This window comes from Tamandua tetradactyla, chromosome 21, assembly GCF_023851605.1.
Source record: "Tamandua tetradactyla isolate mTamTet1 chromosome 21, mTamTet1.pri, whole genome shotgun sequence".
Lineage (NCBI taxonomy): Eukaryota > Metazoa > Chordata > Mammalia > Pilosa > Myrmecophagidae > Tamandua > Tamandua tetradactyla.
Genome location: NC_135347.1, coordinates 1 through 22,816, shown reverse-complemented (window position 1 = coordinate 22,816; position 22,816 = coordinate 1). Strand labels below are relative to the sequence as shown.

General features: G+C 43.9%; 1 protein-coding gene across 2 annotated transcripts in view; it reads right to left on the bottom strand.

Annotated features, from left to right (window-relative positions):
* Window positions 1–22,778, bottom strand: part of LOC143665409 (uncharacterized) — a 97,442-nt gene extending 74,664 nt beyond the window's left edge. For both annotated transcript variants that reach the window (XM_077138731.1, XM_077138730.1), the window contains exon 1: window positions 22,351–22,778. The gene's annotated coding sequence lies outside the window, so the exon portion shown is untranslated. The remainder of the gene's footprint in view (window positions 1–22,350) is intronic.
* Window positions 22,779–22,816: the final 38 nt, after the last annotated feature.

The following is a 22,816-nucleotide window of genomic DNA, read 5'->3' as shown; positions in this document are numbered from 1 at the left end:
CAAAGATATACAGAGGAAAATTTAGCCAATGTACTTCATTAACAGCTCTTGATGAATTTTTTCTGGTAAATAAAATTCAAGTGAGCTATGGAAAAAGCCCTAAGTCAATGTGAATTTTAAGTGAAAATGTAAAAGTTCAAAGCAGGCTACTTCCAACTTGAGCCTCAGGGCTTGCAGCGGATGCATAAGGAGTCTCCAAAGTGTAGGTCCCAAGCCTGGGATTAGAATTCATTTGGAATGAACTTGTGAAATGAAAAGGTTCTGGATGTGGGCCACAGCCCTCCTGCCTGTCTCCCCTCATGGAGATGAGCACACAGCCTGTTCCCCATTGGACATCCCTCCCACGGATGCACAGGTGCAGGACACTTGGCACCCGGGCCATCTCCTGCCCACTTCATGCCCTGTGTGGCCAGAGGCTCTGAGACCCCTGCCTGCACAGTGAGCAGCCTCGGCTGCTCCCTCAGTGGGGTGAAGTTATCTTGCATCTGTACAGTGCTACCTGGACTTTCGGTAAAGGTGTAGATGTTTCAAAACAGGGATGCCAGCAGTGTTTTTAGGTGGGGGAATCAGACACCACCATGCTCATGTTCCTGAGCTTCTCGGCATCCTGCCACATGGGCATGATGCCACATGGCAACATCTCACCCTGTGGGGGCAGGCGTGTATGGGCAGGGGGACCCAGGGCAGCGTCCCACACATGCACACAGCCCAGACTCCCCTTAGCACTGCTAAATGACTTCAGCACCAAAAGGGATCATTTTCTCAGGGCTTCCATTTGAAAAATGAAGTGTTTGTGGGTGCACCATAGAGAAATCACACCAGGAAAAGAAAAGAAGGAAAACACCCCTAAACAAACCCCAACGCATATGGTTGCTTTAATGGTTCTCCCTGGGGTGCTGGCAGCCACTTGGCCAGTGTTTTAGGGCTGCTGCTCCTTACTCTTTGAGAGGCTTGTGCTCTGTATTTGTGGCTAGTTGTTAAGGTGTATCACCTTCAAAGGCTGTATTCTACTACTTTCACTGGACACTCTCTCAATTCACTTCAAGAGTCAGAGGTTAGGAGTAGGCTGAAGGAAACTTAGCTTTGTTCAGAGCTTGGCCAGGAGGCCTGAGATTGAGACCAAGGGTCTTCTATGAGCACTGTGGACAAAAGGTGCAGCCCCTGTCTCTAGAACACGGGACTGGGACTGGCCATCCATGTCTCAGTTTTCTGGACACTGTGACAGAGTCCACATGCTGCTTGGCCTCACAATGGGAGCTTTTTGGCTCACAGTTTGGAGGCTGGCCACCCACAAATGAAGGGTGTGCAGGCCAAGCTTTCTCCCAGAGCTGCAGGGCTCTGGTGCAGGCTCACCCAGTACCTGGGGCTCTGGGGCTGGTGTCTCTGTTTCACATCCACAGACCATCTGTTTCCTCATGTCTGTGCTTCTGGTTTCCACTGTCTCTTGCCTTCCTTTTCTCTACTTATGAATGTCTTGTCTCTATACTGCTCTAGGAATGTGGATGAAGACCACCTGCTTCAGAGGGCCCTCCCTGGCCGGGCAGGGCCTGAGCTGGCATGGCAAAGCCCACGACATTAGAGACCTGTCAGATGCAGAAGAGGGGCCCTGCTGAGACATTATTTCCCAAGCCATGCCTGACCCTGGACTCCTCCAGCCTCTCAGCTCCTTCCACCAGCTCTGCCAACACAATGAGACCTCAGTTGACCTCGGAATTCCTAACACCTGGCCCCCACAGAGGCCAGTCTAGGGCCCACCTGGCCTCTGCCTCACCCTCCCCACCCTGCAGAAAGGCAATAATGGCTTGACAGGCACATGCAGAGGCTCTGGGCATGACCTTGACTTTCAGCAGGCTTGGAGTTGGAACCCAGCTCTGTGCAGGCCAGCTGGGTGACCCAGGGCAGCTCACTTGACCTCTCTGAGCCTCAGTTCTTCCATCTGTGAAAGATGGACTAAGCTGCATCTGAGCCATCATTGGTTTGTGCAGATCCAGGACAGGGCTGGCAATGGAGCACACTCAATAGTGGTGGTGTTTAGTTTTTAAATAGACTTTACTTTTTTAGAGCAGTTCTAAGTTTACTTGAAAAATTGTGCAGTTACCACAGTGTTCCCACCTAGTTCCTCCCCACAGCACCGAGTCTCTCCTACCATTCACACCTCACATTAGGACAGCACATCTGTTACAATGGCTGGATTAACCCATTCTCAATACATTTACTATTAACCAAAGGGCATAGCCCTCACCAGTGTCTAGCAGGATCAGGGTTTGTAATTTTAGCCATTCTAACAGGTGCATAGTCAGATCTCACAGTTGTTCCCAATAATGTGCTTTTAAGACATTCCTTGGGTTACAAGTTACCAAGTCAGGTCAGAAGCATTCAGCCCCTTCTGGAAATGCAATGGAAGCCCTGGAAGAAATTGAGAATTTTGTAGTCAGGCCAGTGGTGGCAGGTCCCTCACCTACTTCACATTTCGTCCTTGCCATCCTTGCCTGTGGAAGGTTCTTCTCCCTACACTCCGGACCCTGTGTGGTTGGCAGGAGGCAGAAGAAGAGACATGCCAAAGGGTATAGCACGGGCTCTGCCCCATGTGCCAGAGCTGGGGTGGCTTCCCCCTGAGCCCAGCCCGAGGCTGAACCACTATCCTTCTTGTCTTCTTCCCGGGAGACACTCGGTAAGTATTTGCTGAGTTTGTGAGTGAATGTGTAAAGGAGTAAATGAAGAAAAAAGAAGTTGGGCTTCCCACTTGAAACAAAGCCTGGAACAGACCTAAGTGACTATGTGAATGAATGAATGAATGAATTATGCACCTCCATGTGCAAATATCCGTTTCAGCCCCTTTCGATTCTTTTGGTTATATACCTAGCAGTGGGATTACTGGGTCATACGGTAATTCTATACTTAACTTTCTGACCCTGTTTTCCACAGCAGCTGCACCATTTCACACTGCTACCAACAACATATGAGGGCTCCTATTTCTTCATTCTCAACATCCTCATCATCACTGGTAGTTTTCAGTTTTTTTTTTCAAATAGTACCATTTTAATCGGTGTGAAACGGTATCTCATTGTTTAATTTTTGCATTTCCCTAATAGCTAATGATGTCAAGCATCTTCTCATGTGCTTATTGGCCATTTGTATGCCTTTTTTGAGAAATGTCTATTGGAGATATTGCCCATTTTTCAATTGGTGTTCTAGTTTGCTAGCTGCTGGAATGCAACACACCAGAAACAGATTGGCTTTTAATAAGAGGGGATTTATTTTGTTAGTTCTTCAGAGGAAAGGCAGCTAACTTTCCACTGAGGTTCTTTCTTACATGGGAAGGCACAGGATGGTCTCTGCCAGCCTTCTCTCCAGGCCCCTGGGTTTCAACAACTTTCCTGGGGTTGACTTCTTTCTGCATCTCCAATGGCCTGGGCTGAGCTGCAAGTGCTGAGATGAGGAATGCCGAGCTGCTTAGGCTGTGCTATATTGCGGTCTCTCATTTAAGCACCAGCCAATTAAGTCAAACAGCAGGCACGCCTCCTAGCCTATTGCAGATGTAAATCAGCAACAGATGAGGTTTACATACCATTGGCTCATGTCTGCAGCAACAAAACTATGTATGCTCACCTAGCCAAGTTGACAACTGAATCTAACTACCACAATTTGGTTGTCTTTTTGTGGTTGAGTGGTAGGAATTCTTTACATATTCTGAATATTAAGCCTTTATCAGATAAATGGTTTACAAATATACACTTCCATTCTTGTAGGTTGTCTTTTTACTTTCTCGACAATGTTCTTTGATGCACAAAAGGTTTTAATTTTGGTGAAGTCCTGTCTATTTTTTTCTCCCATTGTTTGTGCTTTGGGTGAAAAGAGTAAGGAAACATTGTCTAACACAAGATCCTGATGATGTTTCCCCATGTTTCCTTCTAGGTGTTTCATAATTTTAATTCTTACAGTTATCTCTTTAGTCCAATTTGAGCTAATTATTGTATATGATGTAAGGTAGGGGTCTACTTTCATTGTTTTCTGTATGGTCAGTGTTCTCAGCACTATTTGTTGAAAAGATTATTCTTTCCTCATTGGGTGGACTTGATACCCTTGCCAAAAGTCACTTGACCATATAAATGTGAGGATCGATTTCTGAGCTCTCAATTGGATTCCATTGGTCATTATGTCTGTCCTTGTGCCAGTGCCATGCTGTTTTGGTTACTGTCACTTTGGAATACAGTTTAATATTGGAAGGAAGGTCTTAATCATCCTTACTTGTTTGCTTTTTCAACATGGTTTTGGCTATTCATATTCCATATGAATTTTTTTTTTTTTTTTTACATGGGCAGGCACCGGGAAACGAACCCGGGTCCTCGGGCATGGCAGGCAAGCATTCTTTCTTGCTGAGCCACCGTGGCCCGCCCTCATATTCCATATGAATTTGACTGGCTTTCCCATTTCTGAAAAAAGGGCCTCTGGATTTTGATTAGGGTTGCACTGAATCTGTACATCACTTTGGGTAGAATTGACATCTTAACAATATTTAGTCTTCCCATCAATGAACACAAAACATGCTTCTATTTATTTCAGTCTTCTTTAATTTCTTTAAGCAACGTTCTGTTGTTTTCTGTTTACAAATCCTTTACATCCCATGTTAGATCGATTCCTATGCATTTGGTTATTTTAGTTGCTATTATAAATGGAATATTTTTCTTGATTTCCTCTACAAAATATTCGCTACTAGTGTATAGAAACACTGCTGATTTTTGCACGTTGATCTTGTTGTACTCTGACACTTTGCTGAATTTATTTGATTTGGCTTTGTTGTGGATTTTTAATTTGTAGGATCATGTTATTTGCAAATAGGGAAAGTTCTACTTCTTTCCAATTCAGATGCCTTTTATTTCTTTCTCTTGCCTGATTGCTCCAGCTAGAACTCCCAACAGAGTGACGGTGATAATGGGCTCCTTGTGTTGCTCCTAAGAGGGAAAGCTTCCTGGCATCTACCTGACATTAGTGGTGGAGTTTTCATATGTGCCCTCTATTGGATTGAGGAAGTTTCCCTCTATTTCTAGTGTTCAGTTTTTATCAAGAAGTGTTGCTGGCTTTTGTCAAATGTGTTTTCTGTGCCAACTGAGATGACTATGTGTTTGTTTAATTAATTCTAATAATGTGGTGACTATATTAATTGTTTTTCTTATGTTGAACCACCCTTGCATTCCTAGGGTAAAACCCACTTGATCATTATATATAATTCTTTTAATAATCTGTTGGGTTCAGTTTGCTAGTGTTTTCTTTAGCATCATTTAGTTTATACTTTTTCTTGGCCACACAGAAATTTCTAATTTTCATGGAGACAAGAGTCAATTTCTCTTTCATCTATGACTTAGGAAGTCATGTCTTTTATTGGAAGTTCTTCCTCACTCTAGATAATTTCAACATTTAAAACCCTCTCTTCTAAGAAAGTTAGTCCTATTCATTCGGTTGCTTCTCACAAAATAGAACTGTTATAAGTTTCACAAATGAATAAACAGTATAAATCTATTTATAGTAATATAATTAAATATTTATAAGACTTATAAATGTACAAGTTTCCTCAATGAGCATAGTATTCCCATAATTTTTTGGTGTTTTTTTTTTTGTTGTTGTTGACTCTAATCTATCTGGAATTTATATTTCTATGTAATGTGAGGCAAGGATATGCCTTTACTTTTGTCATATGGATAACTATTTGTCCTTATATCATGTTTCTGTACACTCTGAAATTCTTGTCTTGAAGCACCACATTTATCAGAAACCACCTGATTTTTGCATGATTTGAGTGTTCTCTATGCTGTTCCATTAATTCATTTGTACTTTCCTCTGCCAATTCCACTTGGTTTGAATTATTAAAACTCTATAGTGCATTTTGATAACTGGAAGGACATATTAATCATATTATTCTCCAATTTTTCCAGGTGAGCTGTAGAATCAGTTTCGATGTCTTCAATAGTCCCATTTATTTTTGTTTTTTCTTTGAGACTTTGCAATTTACAGGTGCACATGGGTAGTAGGGTGCCCTTCCACCCTGAGAGCTGCCCCCACCCACCCCGGGCACCGGGGTCTCTGTGCACCTCTCCACACATCGTCTTTCCTGGCTCCCCACTGGTTGGGGGGCTGCCCCACCGCCTTGCTTCCCCGTGTCCCTCCTGATGGCCCTGTGGAGAGACTTGATCCTCCACAGTCCCCATCATGACCTTTGGGACTCCCTCCTCCTGGCCCCTCCCCAGGCATCCAGACCCAGGAAGACCCACCCAGGCACCATCAGTCCGATTGGTCTGTTCATCTGTTCATTCTCCCCGGAGGGCCAATCTCTGTGCTGGGGGTCCTGTTCCCAGAGGCTTCTCCCAGACAAGGCCCAAGGATGTGATGTTTCAGGAAAGCAAAGCAGCTTTCCAAACAGGGCCGGCCCCCAGGGATGGATGCCAGGCCAATGTCCCTGCTCCCACAAGCTCGAGGCAGGACTCTAGCCTGAGGCCACATGCCTCCCCAGGGACCCATGCTTTTTTTTTTCTGGGGAGAGGAGGATGCACAAGGATATGCTGGAAGCCAAGCAGTCTACACATGCAGGGACAAAACACCCAGCTATGGGACTGGACTGGATCTCTGTGGAAGGTGCCTCCAGGAACAAGAATGGGAGGGAGAGCCTCTCCAATGCCCCACTAGACAGGGCCCCCCTGGGGCTGCCCTTCCACCCACGCCCCATTCCCAGGGTTAATGCCACCATCAAAGGCTACAACCAAAACAGAGGCACAACACCTAGGTGGCTTCTTTGAATTTGTGGGGCCACCTCATTTGAGTGTACTACTCTGGCCCATTTATTTACCTAGTGACAAGAAAACCTGCTAGCTTTGAGTGGGGACTGGAATAAGAAGAGGCCCTGTAACAGGTTCAGTCTGCTGTGCAAGCTGCCCTGCCACTTGAGCCGTATGATCCAGCAGATCCAACAGTGCTGGAAGTGGCAGTGGCAAATAGGGATGCTGTCTGGAGTCTTTGGCAGGCCCCTATAGGAGAATCACATACCAGACCCTTAGGATTTTGGAGTAAAATCTTGCCTTTCTCTGCAGATAACTACACTGCTTTTGAGAAAGAGCTTTTGGCCTACTACTGGGCCTAATTAGAGACCACATGCTTAACCATGGGACCTGAGTTGCCTATCATGAGCTGGGTGTCATCTGACCCATAAGCCAAAAAGTTGGGAGTGCACAGTAGCACTCCATCATAAAGTGGAAGTGGTTTATATGACATAGGGCTCGAGTAGGCCATGAAGGTACAAGAAAGTTACAGAAGGAAGGGTCAAACATGCCCGTGGCCCCCCCACATACCACACGACCTTCTCTTTCCCAGCCTGTAGCTATGGCCTCAGGGGAGTTCCCTGCCATCAGCTGACTGAGGAAGAGAAAACTCAGCCTTGGCCTGTAGATGGTTCTGCACAATATGCAGATACTATCCGAAAGTGGACAGCTACAACATTATAGCCCCTTTCTAGGATGTCCTCAAAGGACAGTAGTGAGGGGAAAGCCACTGAGTGGGCAGAACTTCCAGCATGCATTTGGTTGTTCATTTTGGTTGGAAGGAGAACTGGCTGGAGGTACATCTGCATACTGGCTCATGAGCCATTGCCATGTTACTGGATGATCAGGGACTTGGAAGGAATATGATTAGAAAATTGTGACAAAGAGGTCTGGGAAGACCTTTCTGAATTGATGAAAAACACAAAGAAATCTACATCCCATATGAAAGCTTCCCAGAGAGGGACTTCAGAAGAGGAAGATTTTAATAAGCAAGTGGGTAAGATGACCTGTCCCTATGGATACCAGCCTGCCTCCTTCCCCAGCTACTCCCGCCATTGTGCAATGGGCTCACGAACAGGCATGAAATTATGCATGGGCTCAAAAACATGGAATTCCACCTCAAGGCTGACCCAGCCAGGCCACTTCTGAGTGCCCAATCTGCCAGCAGCAGACACCCACATTCAGTCCCTACTATGTATGGCACCACTCCCCAAGGTAATCAGCCTACTACCTTGTAGCAGGTTGATGACATTGGACCACTTCCATCATGGATGGGGCAATGATTTGTTCTAACTGAAATGGACACATACTACAGATGTGGGTTTCCCTCTCCTAAAAGCAATGCTTCTGTCAAAACATTAATCCATGGACTTACAAATGCCTTATCCACCACCATGGTACTACACACAGCATTGCTTCTGATCAAGGACCACCTATGGCTAAAGAAGTGTAGAAATGGGCACATGCTCATGGAATTCTCTGATTATACCATATTCCCCATCATTCTGAAGTAGCTGGATTGATAGAATGGTGGAATGCCCTTTTAAAAACTCAATTACAGGTGAGATGGGGGGAGAATTCAACTTCCCCATTTGGAGAACTCCTGATATTCTCACAAGCAGTGGGGACAACCAAATTAATAGGCTGAGCCCTCAAACTTGGAGTTTGTTCATATGGAACTTATTCCTGCAGAGCCTGAACTGAGCCTACTTAAAATTAGGCCCAAGACCTCAGTCTCTCTAAGCACAACTTTGTAAGTGAAATCACATGCCCTTTCCCCTATGTGGGACATGATCCAGGGGTGAAAATCTCCCTGGCGATGTGGGAGATGACTCCCAGGGATGAATGCAAACCTGCCACCATGGGATCAACAATTCAATCCTGACCAAAAGGGGGAAAAGAACTGTAATTAATAAAGTATCAGTGGCAGAGAGAATTAAAATGGAGTTGAGAGGCCACTCTGCAGGCTGCTCTTATGCAAGCTTCAGGTAGAATTTGCTACCTTTTATAACCTGTCAACCCCCAACCAAGACCATTCCTGCCAATCCTAAAGAATACCAAGAGGAATATATAAGATTCTACAAGGGTTCCATGCATTAGAGTAACTTTCCAGAAATCTACAACTCCCAGATGGGTCCCTGGTCAGATAAGTCCTGAAATCTACCCTAGCCTTTCCAGAACATCAGACAGCTCCATCTCCCTATTCAATATTAGTGAAAACCCTTCCAATATGAAAAATTTAGAACTGCCAAAGCCCAAACACTCCTAAAGAGAGATATGAAAAGATCAAAGCTGATGGCAGAGTTATACAGAGAAGAAAGGATTTAACAAATGAATATGAATGCTGAATCATTAAGCTGATATCTCTTTTAGTCTCCAGTAGTTGAGAGTAGCTAGAAACAAAAACCTAAAATTGTGAAAATGTAACCCATGTCAAACTCTGAAATATGTTCTACAACTAATTGTGGTACTGTGCTTGAACGTCATGCCTTTTTTGTATATATGTTATTTTTCACAAAAAAGGCAAAAAAGTCAATTGTTTTGATAAAAAAATATTTAAGCCCTCTAGCCTGCTATATTCTAGAGAGCTAGAAGGAAAATCTGAGAGAATCATAAGGTAGCCCATGATAAATGCTGGGATTGCTCCTGTAACTTTGTGTTGAAGAGTGCTTTGAAAACTATTGCTTTTTTATTTCTTTGCTTTGTATATTCCTTATACTATACAATAAAAAAAGTTAAAAGCCAAGAAAAAAATTTTAAAAAAATTTAAAAATAGTATTACATCAAGGTTAAAAAAAAGTATTAGGCCTAAGATTCACCCCCAGAGAACCTCTTTTCATGTTCAGATGTGGCCTCTCCTTCTCACCCAACATGGCAAGCAAACTCACTGCCTTCTCTACATGGGACATGACTCCCAGGGGTGTAAACCTCCTTGGCAATCTGGGACAGAAATCCTAGAATGAGCTGGGACTCAGCATCAAGGGATTGAGAAGAACTTCTCAACCAAAACGGGGAAGAAAGAAATGAGACAAAATAAAGTGTCAGTGGCTGAGAGACTTCAAACAGAGTCGATTGGTTATCCTGGAGATTATTCTTACACATTATATAGATATCCCCCTTTTAGAGGCTATAGGGAAGTGCCTGAAACTGTAGAGCTGTGTTTCTGTAGCCATGTTTCTTGAAGATGATCATACAGCTTTCACAATGTGACTGTGTAATTGTGATTACCTTGTGCCTGCTGCTCCTTTTATCTATGGTATGGACAGAGAAGTAAAACATATGCACTAAAAATAAACAAATAATACAGGGAACAAATGTTAAACTTAAAAAATATATATACTGGATAGATGGAAATACTAGTGGTCAATGAGAGGGAGGGGTAAGGGTTATGGTATGTATGAGTTTTTGTTTTTTTCTCTATTTCTTTTTCTGGAGTGATACAAATGTTCTTAAAATGATCATGGGGATGAATATACTACTATGTGATGACACTGTGAGCCACTGATTGTACACCATGTATGGAGTGTTTGTATGTTAAGAATGTATGTGCTTATACATTGTATCCATAAAAATAGAATGAGAAAAAAAACTCAATTACAGGGGGTGCAAGGGTAGTTCAGAGGTAGAATTCTCACCTGCCATGCACAAGACCAGGGTTCGATTCCCAGCAGTGTACTTTCCCCTCACCAAAAATTTATTTTTCTTTTTCAACAAATGGTGCTGTAATAACAGGGTACTCACATGGTAAAAGAATGTAATGCAACAACACCATACATCATACAAAAAACCAAACACACAAAAACCTCAGTTATGGCACCAACTGGGTGGCAATACCTTGCAGGGCTGGGGCAGTGTTCCCCAGGATGCTGCACATGCTGTGAATCGGCATCTTCTCTATGGTGCTGTTTCTCCCATAGGCAGGATTCGTGGGTCCAGGAATCAAGGGGTGGAAGTGGGAGTGGCACCCCTTCCTAGGATCTACTAGAAAAAGTTTTGCTTTCTGTCCCCATGACCTTAAGCTCTACTGGTCTACAGGTTTTAGTTTCAAAAGGAGGAGTGCTTCCATCAGAAGACAGAACACCACACCTGACCACTTTGGGCTCCTCCTGTCTCTGAGTCAATAGTACTTCCTGGGCTGACTGATCCTGATTTTCAAGGGGAAATAGGACTGCAACTAAACAACAGAGGTAAAGAAGAGTTTGACTGGAATACAGGAGATCCCCTATCTATTAGTACCACCAAGCCCTGTGATTAAAGTCAATGGAAAAGTACAACCCAACCCAGGTAAGACTACTAATAACCCAGAAATTAAGGTGTGGGTCACCCCATCAGGCCAAGAACCACAGCCAGCTTTGGTGCCTGGAATGGGTAGTGGAAGAAGGGAATGATAAATACAAGCTAAACCACATGACCCATTGCAGAAATGAGAGCTGGAAAGGCTACAAGTGTGTCTTCCTTGTTTTATTATGAATACGTTAGTATGTGTACATAAAGCAAATATCTTTGTTTTTCCCTATCTTGTCACCTCACCATATAACGTGTTTTATTAGTTTTATGTCATTGTATTTCAGATACAGGGTATCAAGTTCAGGAGTGAATATTACCCAAGGACTTGCAAACTGTTCTGGGGAAAGGGTTAGTAAATTTCCAGTTGTACACAGGACAGCTCAACCATGTTAGGTGAAAGTATGACTGTTAATTGTTTTTATTTAGAAAGAAAATATGGTTTATGGAGATGTGTTTGGCACGTTGATAAGGGGCAGACTGTGATGGTAAATATCATATGTCAACTTGGCTGCTCATGGTATCCAAATATTTGGTCAAGCAAGCTCTGGCCTGATGGTGACCATGAGGGTATTTCATGGATTTAGATCATCAGTTGACTGCATCTATGGCTGATTGCATCTACAATCAACAAAGGAGACTGCCTTCAGCAATAAATCTCATCTAATCAGTTGAAGGCCTTGAAGGAAGAACTGTGGATTTCAGCAGTCAGAGAGAATTTTCACCTCTTCCAGCCCACCAGCTCTACTGCAGAATTTATTCAGGGGAATTCCAAACTTGCAGCCTGACCTAAAGAATTTGAACTTGCCAATTCCCACAGTCACGCGAGCCAGTTCCTACAATAAACCTCATATTATGTACATACATATAGATAGAGATATATAGATACACATAATTATACAATCCGGTTGGTCATTTCCCTGGAGAGCCCTGATGGGGGGAAAGGAGGGACCAGAAGATGCTTCACAAAGCTAGTGAAGGTGAAGCTGAGCCTTGAGGATGAATGAAATTCTGCATGCCTGAGCAAGGTGGCTAGAAAGAATTCCTTGGAAAAAGAACAGCTCAGGCAGTGACATGAAGGTGAGAAATCACATCCTATTCAGGCTACAGAAAAATCTCCTGAACTACTGGGGCTGGGAAAGGGGAAGTAAGGGTGAGTTCAGCTGGGGTGCAAGACACCCAGAAGGGAACTCCAGAACAGCTGGAAGCAGCCAGAACAGCAAAGTGATGCACAAAAGTCAGAAAAACACGGTTCCTCTCTGGGCAAGGCAGTGCCACCCTTACCTGTAGATGCAGGAGCACACGCTGGATGGACCACCAGCCAACCAGTCCTCACAACTGCATCACCCCAGCCCTGGACCAGGGTCACATGGGAAAGGGAAGGCACAGGGAGGGGCAGGGATGGGACATGGAACAGGATGGGGCCAAGGCAGTGAGGGGCGAGGGGTGGGATGACAATCCTTGCAGATAGGGGACATGGGATACAGAAAGGACACAGTGCAGGAAGGGAACGTCAAAGCTCACAATGAGACAGAGAGGGGCACCACGTGGGGGACAATGAGACAGGACCCTCAGAGGCAGGATGCAGTGCTACCCATGCCTGCTACGTTTACCTGACTGCTGTGTGATCATGCTCAAGATAAGACCCAGCATCCAGGGTCACATGTGTCCTAAGAGATGGAGCTCACACCAGCTTCCATACAAGTCCAGCTGCCTGTGTGTTCACCTGGAGCCCAGAGGCATGACCCTGCGCTGGCCCTAGGATGCCATGGCACATTCTGGGCCAGCTGGCTCCCTGCTTTCACAGTTACCTCCCTTAGCTGAGTCAGAGGGCTCCCCCCATAGACCATGCCAGAATGCCCACATGTGCCTCCTTCCAAGAGTCATGCAGACCTGAGTGGTCAACAGAGGTGGCTGAGCAGCCACAGCTGCAGGTCCAGCCCACATGCTTTTCAGTCTGTTGGTCCCATGTCGGCTTTTGCCACCCACCTCGTTCCTATCCCTGACCCTCCTGTGGTAGGAGCCTGCACACGGGGAAAAGACAGGATGCTGGTCACAGCCAAGGACCCTGGTCCTCCCCTGAAGTGCCCTCACCCTCCCTATTCTTCATCCGGGTCTTCCTGGACCCAACAGCATCTCCACACCCCTTTTCCCTGAAGCCACCACCAACCAGAGACAGTCCCCAGGGGGCAGCGCAGCCACCTGCTCCCCATGGCCCTCATTCCAATGCCACTGTCCCTTGGTAGATGGCTGTAAGGTGTCAGCAGGCCACAACCGAACCTGGAAGGGAGCATCTCAGGACTTCTCCCAGAATGCTAATTCTCAGCATGATGGAGGTGGAGTAGAAGCAGACTGAAATATCCAAAATGCCACACAGACCCACCTTTGGGTCCTACTCAACTGCATTCAGAACAAGCAAAGTATTTAAATCAAACAACTAACGTCTCCCTACCAGGTAATCCAAATTCTTCCCAGCAATCACACAGCATGAAAAAATCAGGAAATGCACAGAAGACAGTAGTTTGTTAGCAGAGAGGACACCAAAGTTCCCAAAGGCTGAACTGTCAGCAATGAAGAAAGCACAGTTTGTTGAGTCCTAGAACATCAGGGCAGGAGGGAAAAGGGAGGCCTGCATAGCTTGGAAACAAGTAATTGTCACATTTATTTTGAAATTACAAAACCTTCAAAAGGAGGCATGAACGATGTTTGTCAAGAGGAAGGTGGTCTGCAGGCTCAGAAAGAGCATCCTGGTGGGAGGAAGCAGCCCAAGAGCCAGCTCCAGGCAGGCATGAGCAGAGCCTGTGCAGAGACTCCAGGCCAGGTGGGCAAGGGGAGACATGAGGCCATCCCCACCCGACAAACGTTTCTGAACCAAACAAACAGGGCCTGGACAAACAGAGCTTGATTCTCATGGTGAAAGGAGAGAGAACACAGTTTGAATGAGCTTTGTGAAAGACAAAGGAGTGAATGGTGAGACACAGGCAGACACCACGGAACACGGGCCGGGAGATGCCCAATACAAGCCCCCATATGCAGCCACACCAGGGGTTCGGCAGCTATAGGACAGAAGAGGTACTCCATCCCTGATCAGGAAGCCTCCACCTCTTCTGAAAGTACAACCCACTCATCACAGCAACTGGGGCACTGTGCTAATAAGCTTCTCAGGGGCAGTGGTGTCCATGTTGTGGGGCTTGGGTTCTTGTGGCCACTTTTCCCCAGGGACTTGGGCATCTGCGTAGAGATGGTATTTAGGTGGTGAGTCTAGGTGAGGCCCTGCAGGGCATGTGGCAGGAAGGAGTGAAGAAAGAGGGCCAGAAGGCTGCAAAGGAGGAGGGCCAGAAGGCCAGCTCCAGGAAGCTCAAGCCAGAAGATCTTTGCAACAAGCACACAATAACAAGTGCTGGCAAGGATGCAAGGAAGAGCTGGCAAGGATGTGGAGGAACTGGAAGCACTGCTGGTCAGGATGGAAACTGACACAGCAGCTGAGGATATGCTGTGCAGGTCCTTGGAGGTTAAGCATCGAGTTAGCAAACGACCCAGCAATTCCACTTCTGGGCACACATCAAGAGAAATGAAAATGTACATCCATGCAAAAACTTCTCCACCAATGCTCACAGCAGCACTATTCATAACAGACAGAAAGGGAGACAACCCAAATGTCCACAAGCAATCCGTGCTGTCTCCCTGCGTATAACAGAGCACTGTGCATCAATGAATGGCGTGAAGTACTGAGGCCCATGTGCTCACACAGAAGGGCCCGAGGACCCTGAGCTCAGGGACACAAGCTGGACACGAGCCAGATGCGGAGGGCCAAGGGCTGCAAAGTTCCATTTATATGCAACATCCACTACAGGCAAATCCACAGAGCTGGAGCACGGGGCCACGGCTGTCAGGGCCCGTGAAGAGCAAGGATTACCAGTGATGACTAAGGGGTCTAGGGTTCCTTTAAATATCTTTCAAAATCGTGGTGTTCGCTGCACAACTCTGTGACTATGGACCTACATACTCCAAATGGGTGCCAAGTAGAGTATTTGAATTTTATCTCAAAAGGTGCCACCTCTTTCATCAATGGTAACAGATGTACTGCACCAATATTACAGCTCAATACTGCGGCATAAGGAGTATGGGAGGATTTGGGTTTTTTTTTTCTTCTTATTTCTGTTCTGGAGTAATAAATATGTTCTAAAGATGATTAGGGGATGTGTGCTGGTTTGAAATGATGTATGTACTCTAGAAAAGCCATGTTTTAATCCTCATCCCATTTTGTAAAGGCAGCCATTTCTTCTAATCCTATTCAGTATAGTATGTTTGAAACTGTCATCAGATTATCTCCCTAGATATGTGAGTTAATCAAGAGTGGTTGTTAAGCTAGATCAGGTAGAGGCATGTCTCCACCCATTTGGGTGGGTTCTGATTAGTTTCTGACACCCTGTAAAAGAAGAACCATTTTGGAGAAAGCTAGAGATTTCTGAGAGAGCAGAGAACAACACAGTCACAAGAAGCATAGAGTTTACCAGCCAGTGATCTTTGGAGATGAAGAAGGAAATCCCTTCACTTTGACTGTGTTCACCATGTGCCCTTCCACTGGAGAGAGAAACCCTGAACTTTACTGGCCTTCTTGAACCAAGGTATCTTTTTCTGGATGCCTCCAATTGGACATTTCTATAGACTCGTTATAAATGGGACATTATCTTGGCCTTAGAACTGCAAACTAGCAACTTACTAAATTCCCCTTTTTAAAAACCATTCCATTGCTGGTATATTGCATCTGGCAGCTAGCAAACTAGAACAGGATATATGTTCAACTACTGATGATATTGTGAGCTACTTACTGTATACTTCAGATGGTTTGTGTGTTTCATGAATATATATCAATAAAACTGCATTAAAAGAAAAAAAAGTACAGGGGCCGACAGCCTTAGAGGCTGAGAGCTCAAAGGGGCAGGACCAAGAGCTGGCAGCAGGTCTGTGGGCAGGTAGGTCCTAGAGGACCCGCCATGACAATGGTAGAAGCTGGGGGAGAAGAAGGAAGACAGCAAGCACAGGGACAACCTTCCATGAGGTGCTGCTGGAGGAGAGATCTGGAAGATGGGATCACAGCTGGAGGGGCATAAGGGGGACAGAGGGTCTCCAGGGTGGCAGACACTGTAACTTGCCCAACGCTGTTAGGTACGATCCAGTAAGAAGGCATAGCTGTGACTTCCAGGCCAAGACGGCAGCTTAACAAGGGGCAAATTTTAGTTCTTCCTCCCAAACAACTACTAAATAACCAGAAACAGTACAGAACAGCTAATGGGGCCACATCAGTGACTGGACACACAGCATACCCCAGTCTGGACCAGCTGGACTGGCTGTGAACCCCCCAGAACTGTGAGTTCCCCAAGCAGCAACAGCCAGCACCCCTCCCCCACAGGCTGCTTCCCAGAGTGGAAAGGAAAGAGAATTTACCAGCAGCAGGGGCTGAGCACAATCAAACGCCAATTGTGGAAATAATGAACAAATTCTGACTACTAAAAATAGGCCCCCAGCTCAGCTGAACCTTGTCAAAGCAGAGGTTGCTCATTTTTGCCCCAGTGCCAAGGAGGCAGGGCTGACAGAAAAAGAAAAGAAGGAAACAGAGGTTTTTATAGCTGTGTTTCTACAGAGGCTTGACTGCCTTTGGGTACAGCAGCAGGGCTTCTCAGGCTGCAATGGCCCCAGGCATAGGCAGAAACAAGCTTGTTTGAGGGCTTGTCTGGAGCCTATACCTTCCCCAGGGGAGGGGTGAAGCCCAACTCAGGTGGAATCCCTCCCTCAAGGAATTCAGACACCACAGCTTGGTAATTTGAACCCATTAAAACCATCCTACACTGTCTCCTCTGTCTCCACCATGCCCCCAGCAGGGAGAGTCTGCCAAAGTAAAAGGTACCACATCATCTTATGCTGGTGGGACCTGCAGGCAGACAAGCACCTCATACTGGGCAGGATAAGAAAAACAGCCCACAGAATTCACAGGAATGTCTTTCAACCTGCTGGGTCTCACCCTCAGGAAAAACTGATGCAGGTGACTCTTTCCTCCTTACAGAAGGCCAGTTTGGTCTGGGAAAATATGGCTGGGGTCTATAATACCTAAGTAGACCCTCCTAAGTGTGTGGGGAAGGCACCATACAAGCAGGGCAAGAAACAAGAAAACAAGAACTGAAAAATTCTCCTCTGTTAAACAAAACTTAAGCTAGAGGTCCAGATAAAGCTGAACTGAATGTCAAAGAACAGAAAGACAACAAATTCATCCAACAAGAAAACCCTAGGTAAAAGAAGTGAAAGCAATCTCCAGAATAAACTAATTAAGATAATTAAATGCCTAGACACCAGGAAAAAATAACAAATCACACTAGGAAAATTGAAGATATGGCCCAGTCAAAGGAACAAACCAACAATTCAAATGAGATACAGGAGCTGAAACAATTAATTCAGAATATATGAAGAGACATGGAAAACCTCATCAAAAACCAAATCAATGAATTGAGGGAGGATATAAAGAAGGCAAGGAATGAACAAAAAGAAGAAATCAAAAGTCCAAAAAAACAAATCACAGAACTTATGGGAATGAAAGACACAGTAGAAGAGATGAGAAAAACAATAGAAACCTACAATGGTAGATTTTGAGAGACAGAACATAGGATTAGTGAACTGGAGGATGGAACTCCTGAAACCCAGCAAGAAAAAGAAAATATAGGGGAAAAAATGAAAAAATATGGGCAGGAACTCAGGGAATTGAAAGACAATATGAAGCACGTGAATATATGTGTTGTGGGTGTCCCAGAAGGAGAAGAGAAGGGAAAAGGAGGAGAAAAACTAATGGATTAAATTATCACCGAAAATTTCAACTCTTATGAAAGACTTAAAATTACAGATCCAAGAAGGGCAGCATACCCCAAAGAGAATAGATCCAAATAGATGTACTCCAAGACATTTACTAATCAGAATTTCAGATGTCAAAGAGAAAGAGAATCTTGAAAGCAGCAAGAGAAAAGCAATCCATCACATACAAGGGGAGCCCAATAAGACTATGCATAGATCTCTCAGCATAAGACTATGCATAGATCTCTCAGCAAAAACCATGGAGTCAAGAAGACAGTGGGATGATATATTTAAATTACTAAAAGAGAAAAACTGCCAACCAAGAATTCTATATCCAGCAAAACTGTCCTTCAAAAATGAGGGAGAAATTAAAACATTTTCAGAAAAAAAATCACTGAGAGAATTTGTGACCAAGAGACCTGCTCTGCAAGAAATACTAAAGGGAGCATTAGAGATAGATACTAAAAGACAGAAGACAGAGGTGTGGAGAAGAGTGTAGAAAGGAAGATTATGAGTAAAGGTAAAAATAAGGAAAATTAGATATGACATATAAAATCCAGAAAGCAAAACAGTAGAAGAAAGCACTACTCATGCAGTAATAACACCAAACATTAATTAAACGTTGATTAAACTCCCCAGTCAAAAGACATAGTCTGGCAGAATGGATTAAAAAACAGGACCCATCTATATGCTCTACTCAAAGGACGTGATGGCAAGGACACAAATGGACATTTTCACACCAATGTTTACAGCAGCATTATTTACAATTACCAAGAGATGGAAACAGTCAAAATGCCCATCAACAGATGAGTGGCTAAACAAACTGTGGCATATACATACAATAGAACATTATGTAGCTGTAAGACAGAATAAAGTTATGAAGTATGTAACAACATGGATGGACCTTAAGGACATTATGCTGAGTGTGATTAGTCAAAAACAAAAGGACAAATACTGTATGGTCTCACGGATATGAACTGACATTAGTGAATAAACTTGGAATATTTTGTTGGTAACAGAGACCATCAGGAGATAGAAATAGGGTAAGATGTTGGGTAATTGGAGCCGAAGGGATACAGATTCTGCAACAGGACTGAATATAAAACCTCAGAAATGGACAGCACAATACTACCTAACTGTAATGTAATTATGTTAAAACACCAATGAAGCTGCATGTGAGAATGATCGAGGGAGGAGGGCTGGGGGCATACATGAAATCACAAAGAAAGACGATAAAGATTGAGATGGTATAATCTAGGAATGCTTAGAGTGCACAATGATAGTGACTAAATGTACAAATTTAAAAAGTGTTTTTGCATGAGGAAGAACAAAAGAATGTCATTACTGCAAGGTGCTGAAAATAGATGGTAATTAATATTTTAAAATATCAACTTATGTATGAGACAAGCAAAAAATGTTCATTTGGTACAAAATTTATATTTTGACTAGTGCATCTCCTAATATAGCTTATGTAGATAGTTGGTTGAACACCATAAGTTCATGAAACCTTGGGTAGGACATGAGATTTTGTTGGTTTGTCCAGGTGATGCCCCAATGAATCCCAGAGTGATTTGATCAGTGAGTGGGAAAGTATTTGCAAAGTCTCCTTCGGGGAATGGTGAGAACGGGGGAAAATTCAACCTCCCCAAGTTGAATTCTTGATATTCTCAAAAGCAGTGTGGACAACCAAAGCTATAGGCTGAGCCCCCAGTCTTGGGGGTTCTTCATATGAAACTTAACCCCACAAAGGATAGGTCAAGCCTACTTAAAATTAGGCCTAAGAGTCACCCCCAAGAGAACCTCTTTTGTTGCTCACATGTGGCCTCTCTCTCCAGCCAACACAAGCAAACTCACCACCCTCCCCAGTCTATGTGGGACATGACTCCCAGGGATGTGGTTCTTTCTGGCAATGTGGGACAGAAACCCCAGAATGAGCTGAGACTCAGCATCAAAGGATTTAGAAAACCTTCTCGACCAAAAGGGGGAAGAGTGAAATGAGACAAAGTGTCAATGGCTGAGAGGTTCCAGAGTCAAGAGGTTATCGTGGAGGTTATTCTTACACATTAAGTACATATCACCTTGTTATTCAAGATGTAATGGAGAGGCTGGAGGGAACTGCCTGAAAATGTAGAGCTGTGTTCCAGTACCATGTTTCTTGATGATGATTGTATAATGATGTATCTTTCACAATGTGACTGTGTGATTGTGAAAACCTTGTGTCCGATGCTCCTTTTATCTACCTTGTCAACAGATGAGTAGAACATATTGAATAAAAATAAATAATAGGGGGAACAAATGTTAAAATGAATTTAGTTTGAAATGCTAGTGATCAATGAGAGGGAGGGGTAAGGGGTATGGTATGTAAAATTTTTTTTTCCTGTTTTCATTTTATTTTTCTGCTGTCTTTTTATTTCTTTTTCTGAATTGATGCAAATGTTCTAAGAAATGATCATGATGATGAATATGCAACTATGGTGATATTGTGAATTACTGATTATATATGTAGAACGGAATGAGCATATATTAACAGTGTTTGTGTTTCTTTCTTGTAATTTTTTTAATTAATAAAAAATTAAAACAAAATATCTAAGCCCTCTAGCCTCCTATGTTATGGAGAAGCTAGAAGGAAAAATATGAGAGGATTGTATGGTAGCCCATGACAAACTCTTGGTTCTACCCTGTAATTACTTGTTGAAGAGTGCTTTGAAAACTATTGATTTTTATTTCTTTGCTTTGTATATATGTTATACTATACAATAGAAAAGTTAAAAATAAAAAAATTAATATCTCTTTTAGTCTCCAGTATCTTAGAGCAGCCAGAAGTAAAAACCTGAAATTGTGGAATTGTAACCCACGTCAAATTCTGAACTATTTTCTACTACCAATTGTGGTGCTGTGCTTTGAAATTTATTTCTCTTTTGTATATATGTTACTTTTCACAAAAGGAAGGAAAAAAGTCAATTGTGATGATAAAAAACTATTTAAGCCTTCTACATCCTATATTCTGGAGAAGCTAGAAGGAAAAATCTGAGAAGATCATATGGTGGCCCATGACAAATCTGGGATCTGTCCTGTAACTATTTGTTAAAGAGTGCTTTGAAAACCACTGCTTTTTTATTTCTTTGCTTTGTATATATGTTATGCTATACAATAAAACAGTTTAAATAAATAAAGACTAATAGGGGGAATAAAGATTAAAATATATTGGGTAGATGGAAATACTAATGGTCAGCGACAGGGAAAGGTAGGGGGTATGGTATGTGTGAGTTTTTCTTTTTTTCTTCTTTTTCTGGAGCGATGCAAATGTTCTAAAAAATGATCATGGTGATAAATACACAACTATGTGATGGTATTGTGAGCCACTGATTATACACCATGTATAGAATGTATGTTAAGAATGTTTGTGTTTGTAAATTTGTAAGAATGTTTGTGTTTGCAAGTTGTTATCAATAAAAATATTTAAAAAGAAGAAGGCATAGCTGGCCATGCTGGAGAGAGAGCAGCATCTGCCATGGATGCCCACATCCACTTCCTCATCTGGGGCAGCCCCTACATGTCCCAGGACAGGTCCCAGTGGGGTCCCACAAGCTGAGTTCCAGAGTGGGGTCCCAAAAGTAGGTCCCCAGGTGGGGTCACATGAGCAGAGTCATGGCAGAGTCCCACAAACAGGTTTCCCAGGTGGGTTCCCAAAGCAGGGTCCCTGAACAGGGTTCCCAAATAAGGTCTCAGAGCAGGGTCCTACCTAATAAGCAGGGTTCCGGAGCAGGTCCCTGAGAAATTTTGCTTTGCTCTCCACCTATCCCAGCACTGCTCAAGTAGAGTCATAATCACCTGCTGATTCAGAGACATTCAGCCCCTTCTTGCTCCTGCAGACCCTCTCTGCCAACTACTGCTTGCTAGAACCCATTTTAAGAACTTTTATGCAATCCCCCGGTCTCAACAGAAGGTACAGACTGCTCAGGAGTTGGCTCAGCAAAAAGGGAAACCAGTTCAAAACAATCCCTTAGCTATGGGTAATTAGCAAGACAAAGAACCTGCAGGCAGACACCCAGGAGTGAGCTCTGACCAGGGAATGCGGGAACACTCACACCAAGCTCTGAAATCAGCCTCCAAAATTCACCTTTTCAATCCATTTTTAATAAAAATTTAAAGAACCGAAGGTCAGGAAACTTACTTGCAAAAAAAAAAAAAAAAACCCAGCATAGAAAGTGGACCAGTCAAGTGTGGACACCAGGCCACACTGCTGCAAGGAAATGGACAGTGCAAGCAAGTGTCTGATGTGCGGAGTTAAAAGTGGCCACCTGGCCTTCCATACAGCTTTTCCAAGGGAAGTTGGCAGGGGTGACAAAACCAGAACCTTCACAAGTGCCGCCAGCCACATACAGGCCTTGTGCCCAGGGCGACATTCAGGCAGGCTCACCAATGGGGGCAGGGATCCTCACGTCTGAGCTGAGGACCTGCAAGGCTCCTGGAGACCAGAAACTACATTTACAGTAACACTACACGGGTGCATGGGTGGTTCAGTGGTAGAATCCTCGCCTTCCATGCGGGAGACCCGGGTTCGATTCCTGGACCATGCACCTAAAAAAAAAAAAGAACAGTACAGTAACACTACAAAGTCACCTGTCCTTCCCACTCTGTTTCTGTTCCGAGTGAACAGTAATTTCCCAGCGGGTATGTGACGTGTGATGACATTGTCATTCCAATGGCTAATGTACTGTGTGCTCATGTATTTTTGTGGCTTAAAATGCTCTCAGTTTTAACTTCTAACATGATCAGTATAATAACCTACCTCAGTAAAAACTCTTTAAGGTCCTCAATTATTTTTAAGAATTTAAAAAAGGTCAAAAAGCTTAAGAAGCACTGTAGGAATAAGATATTCCACA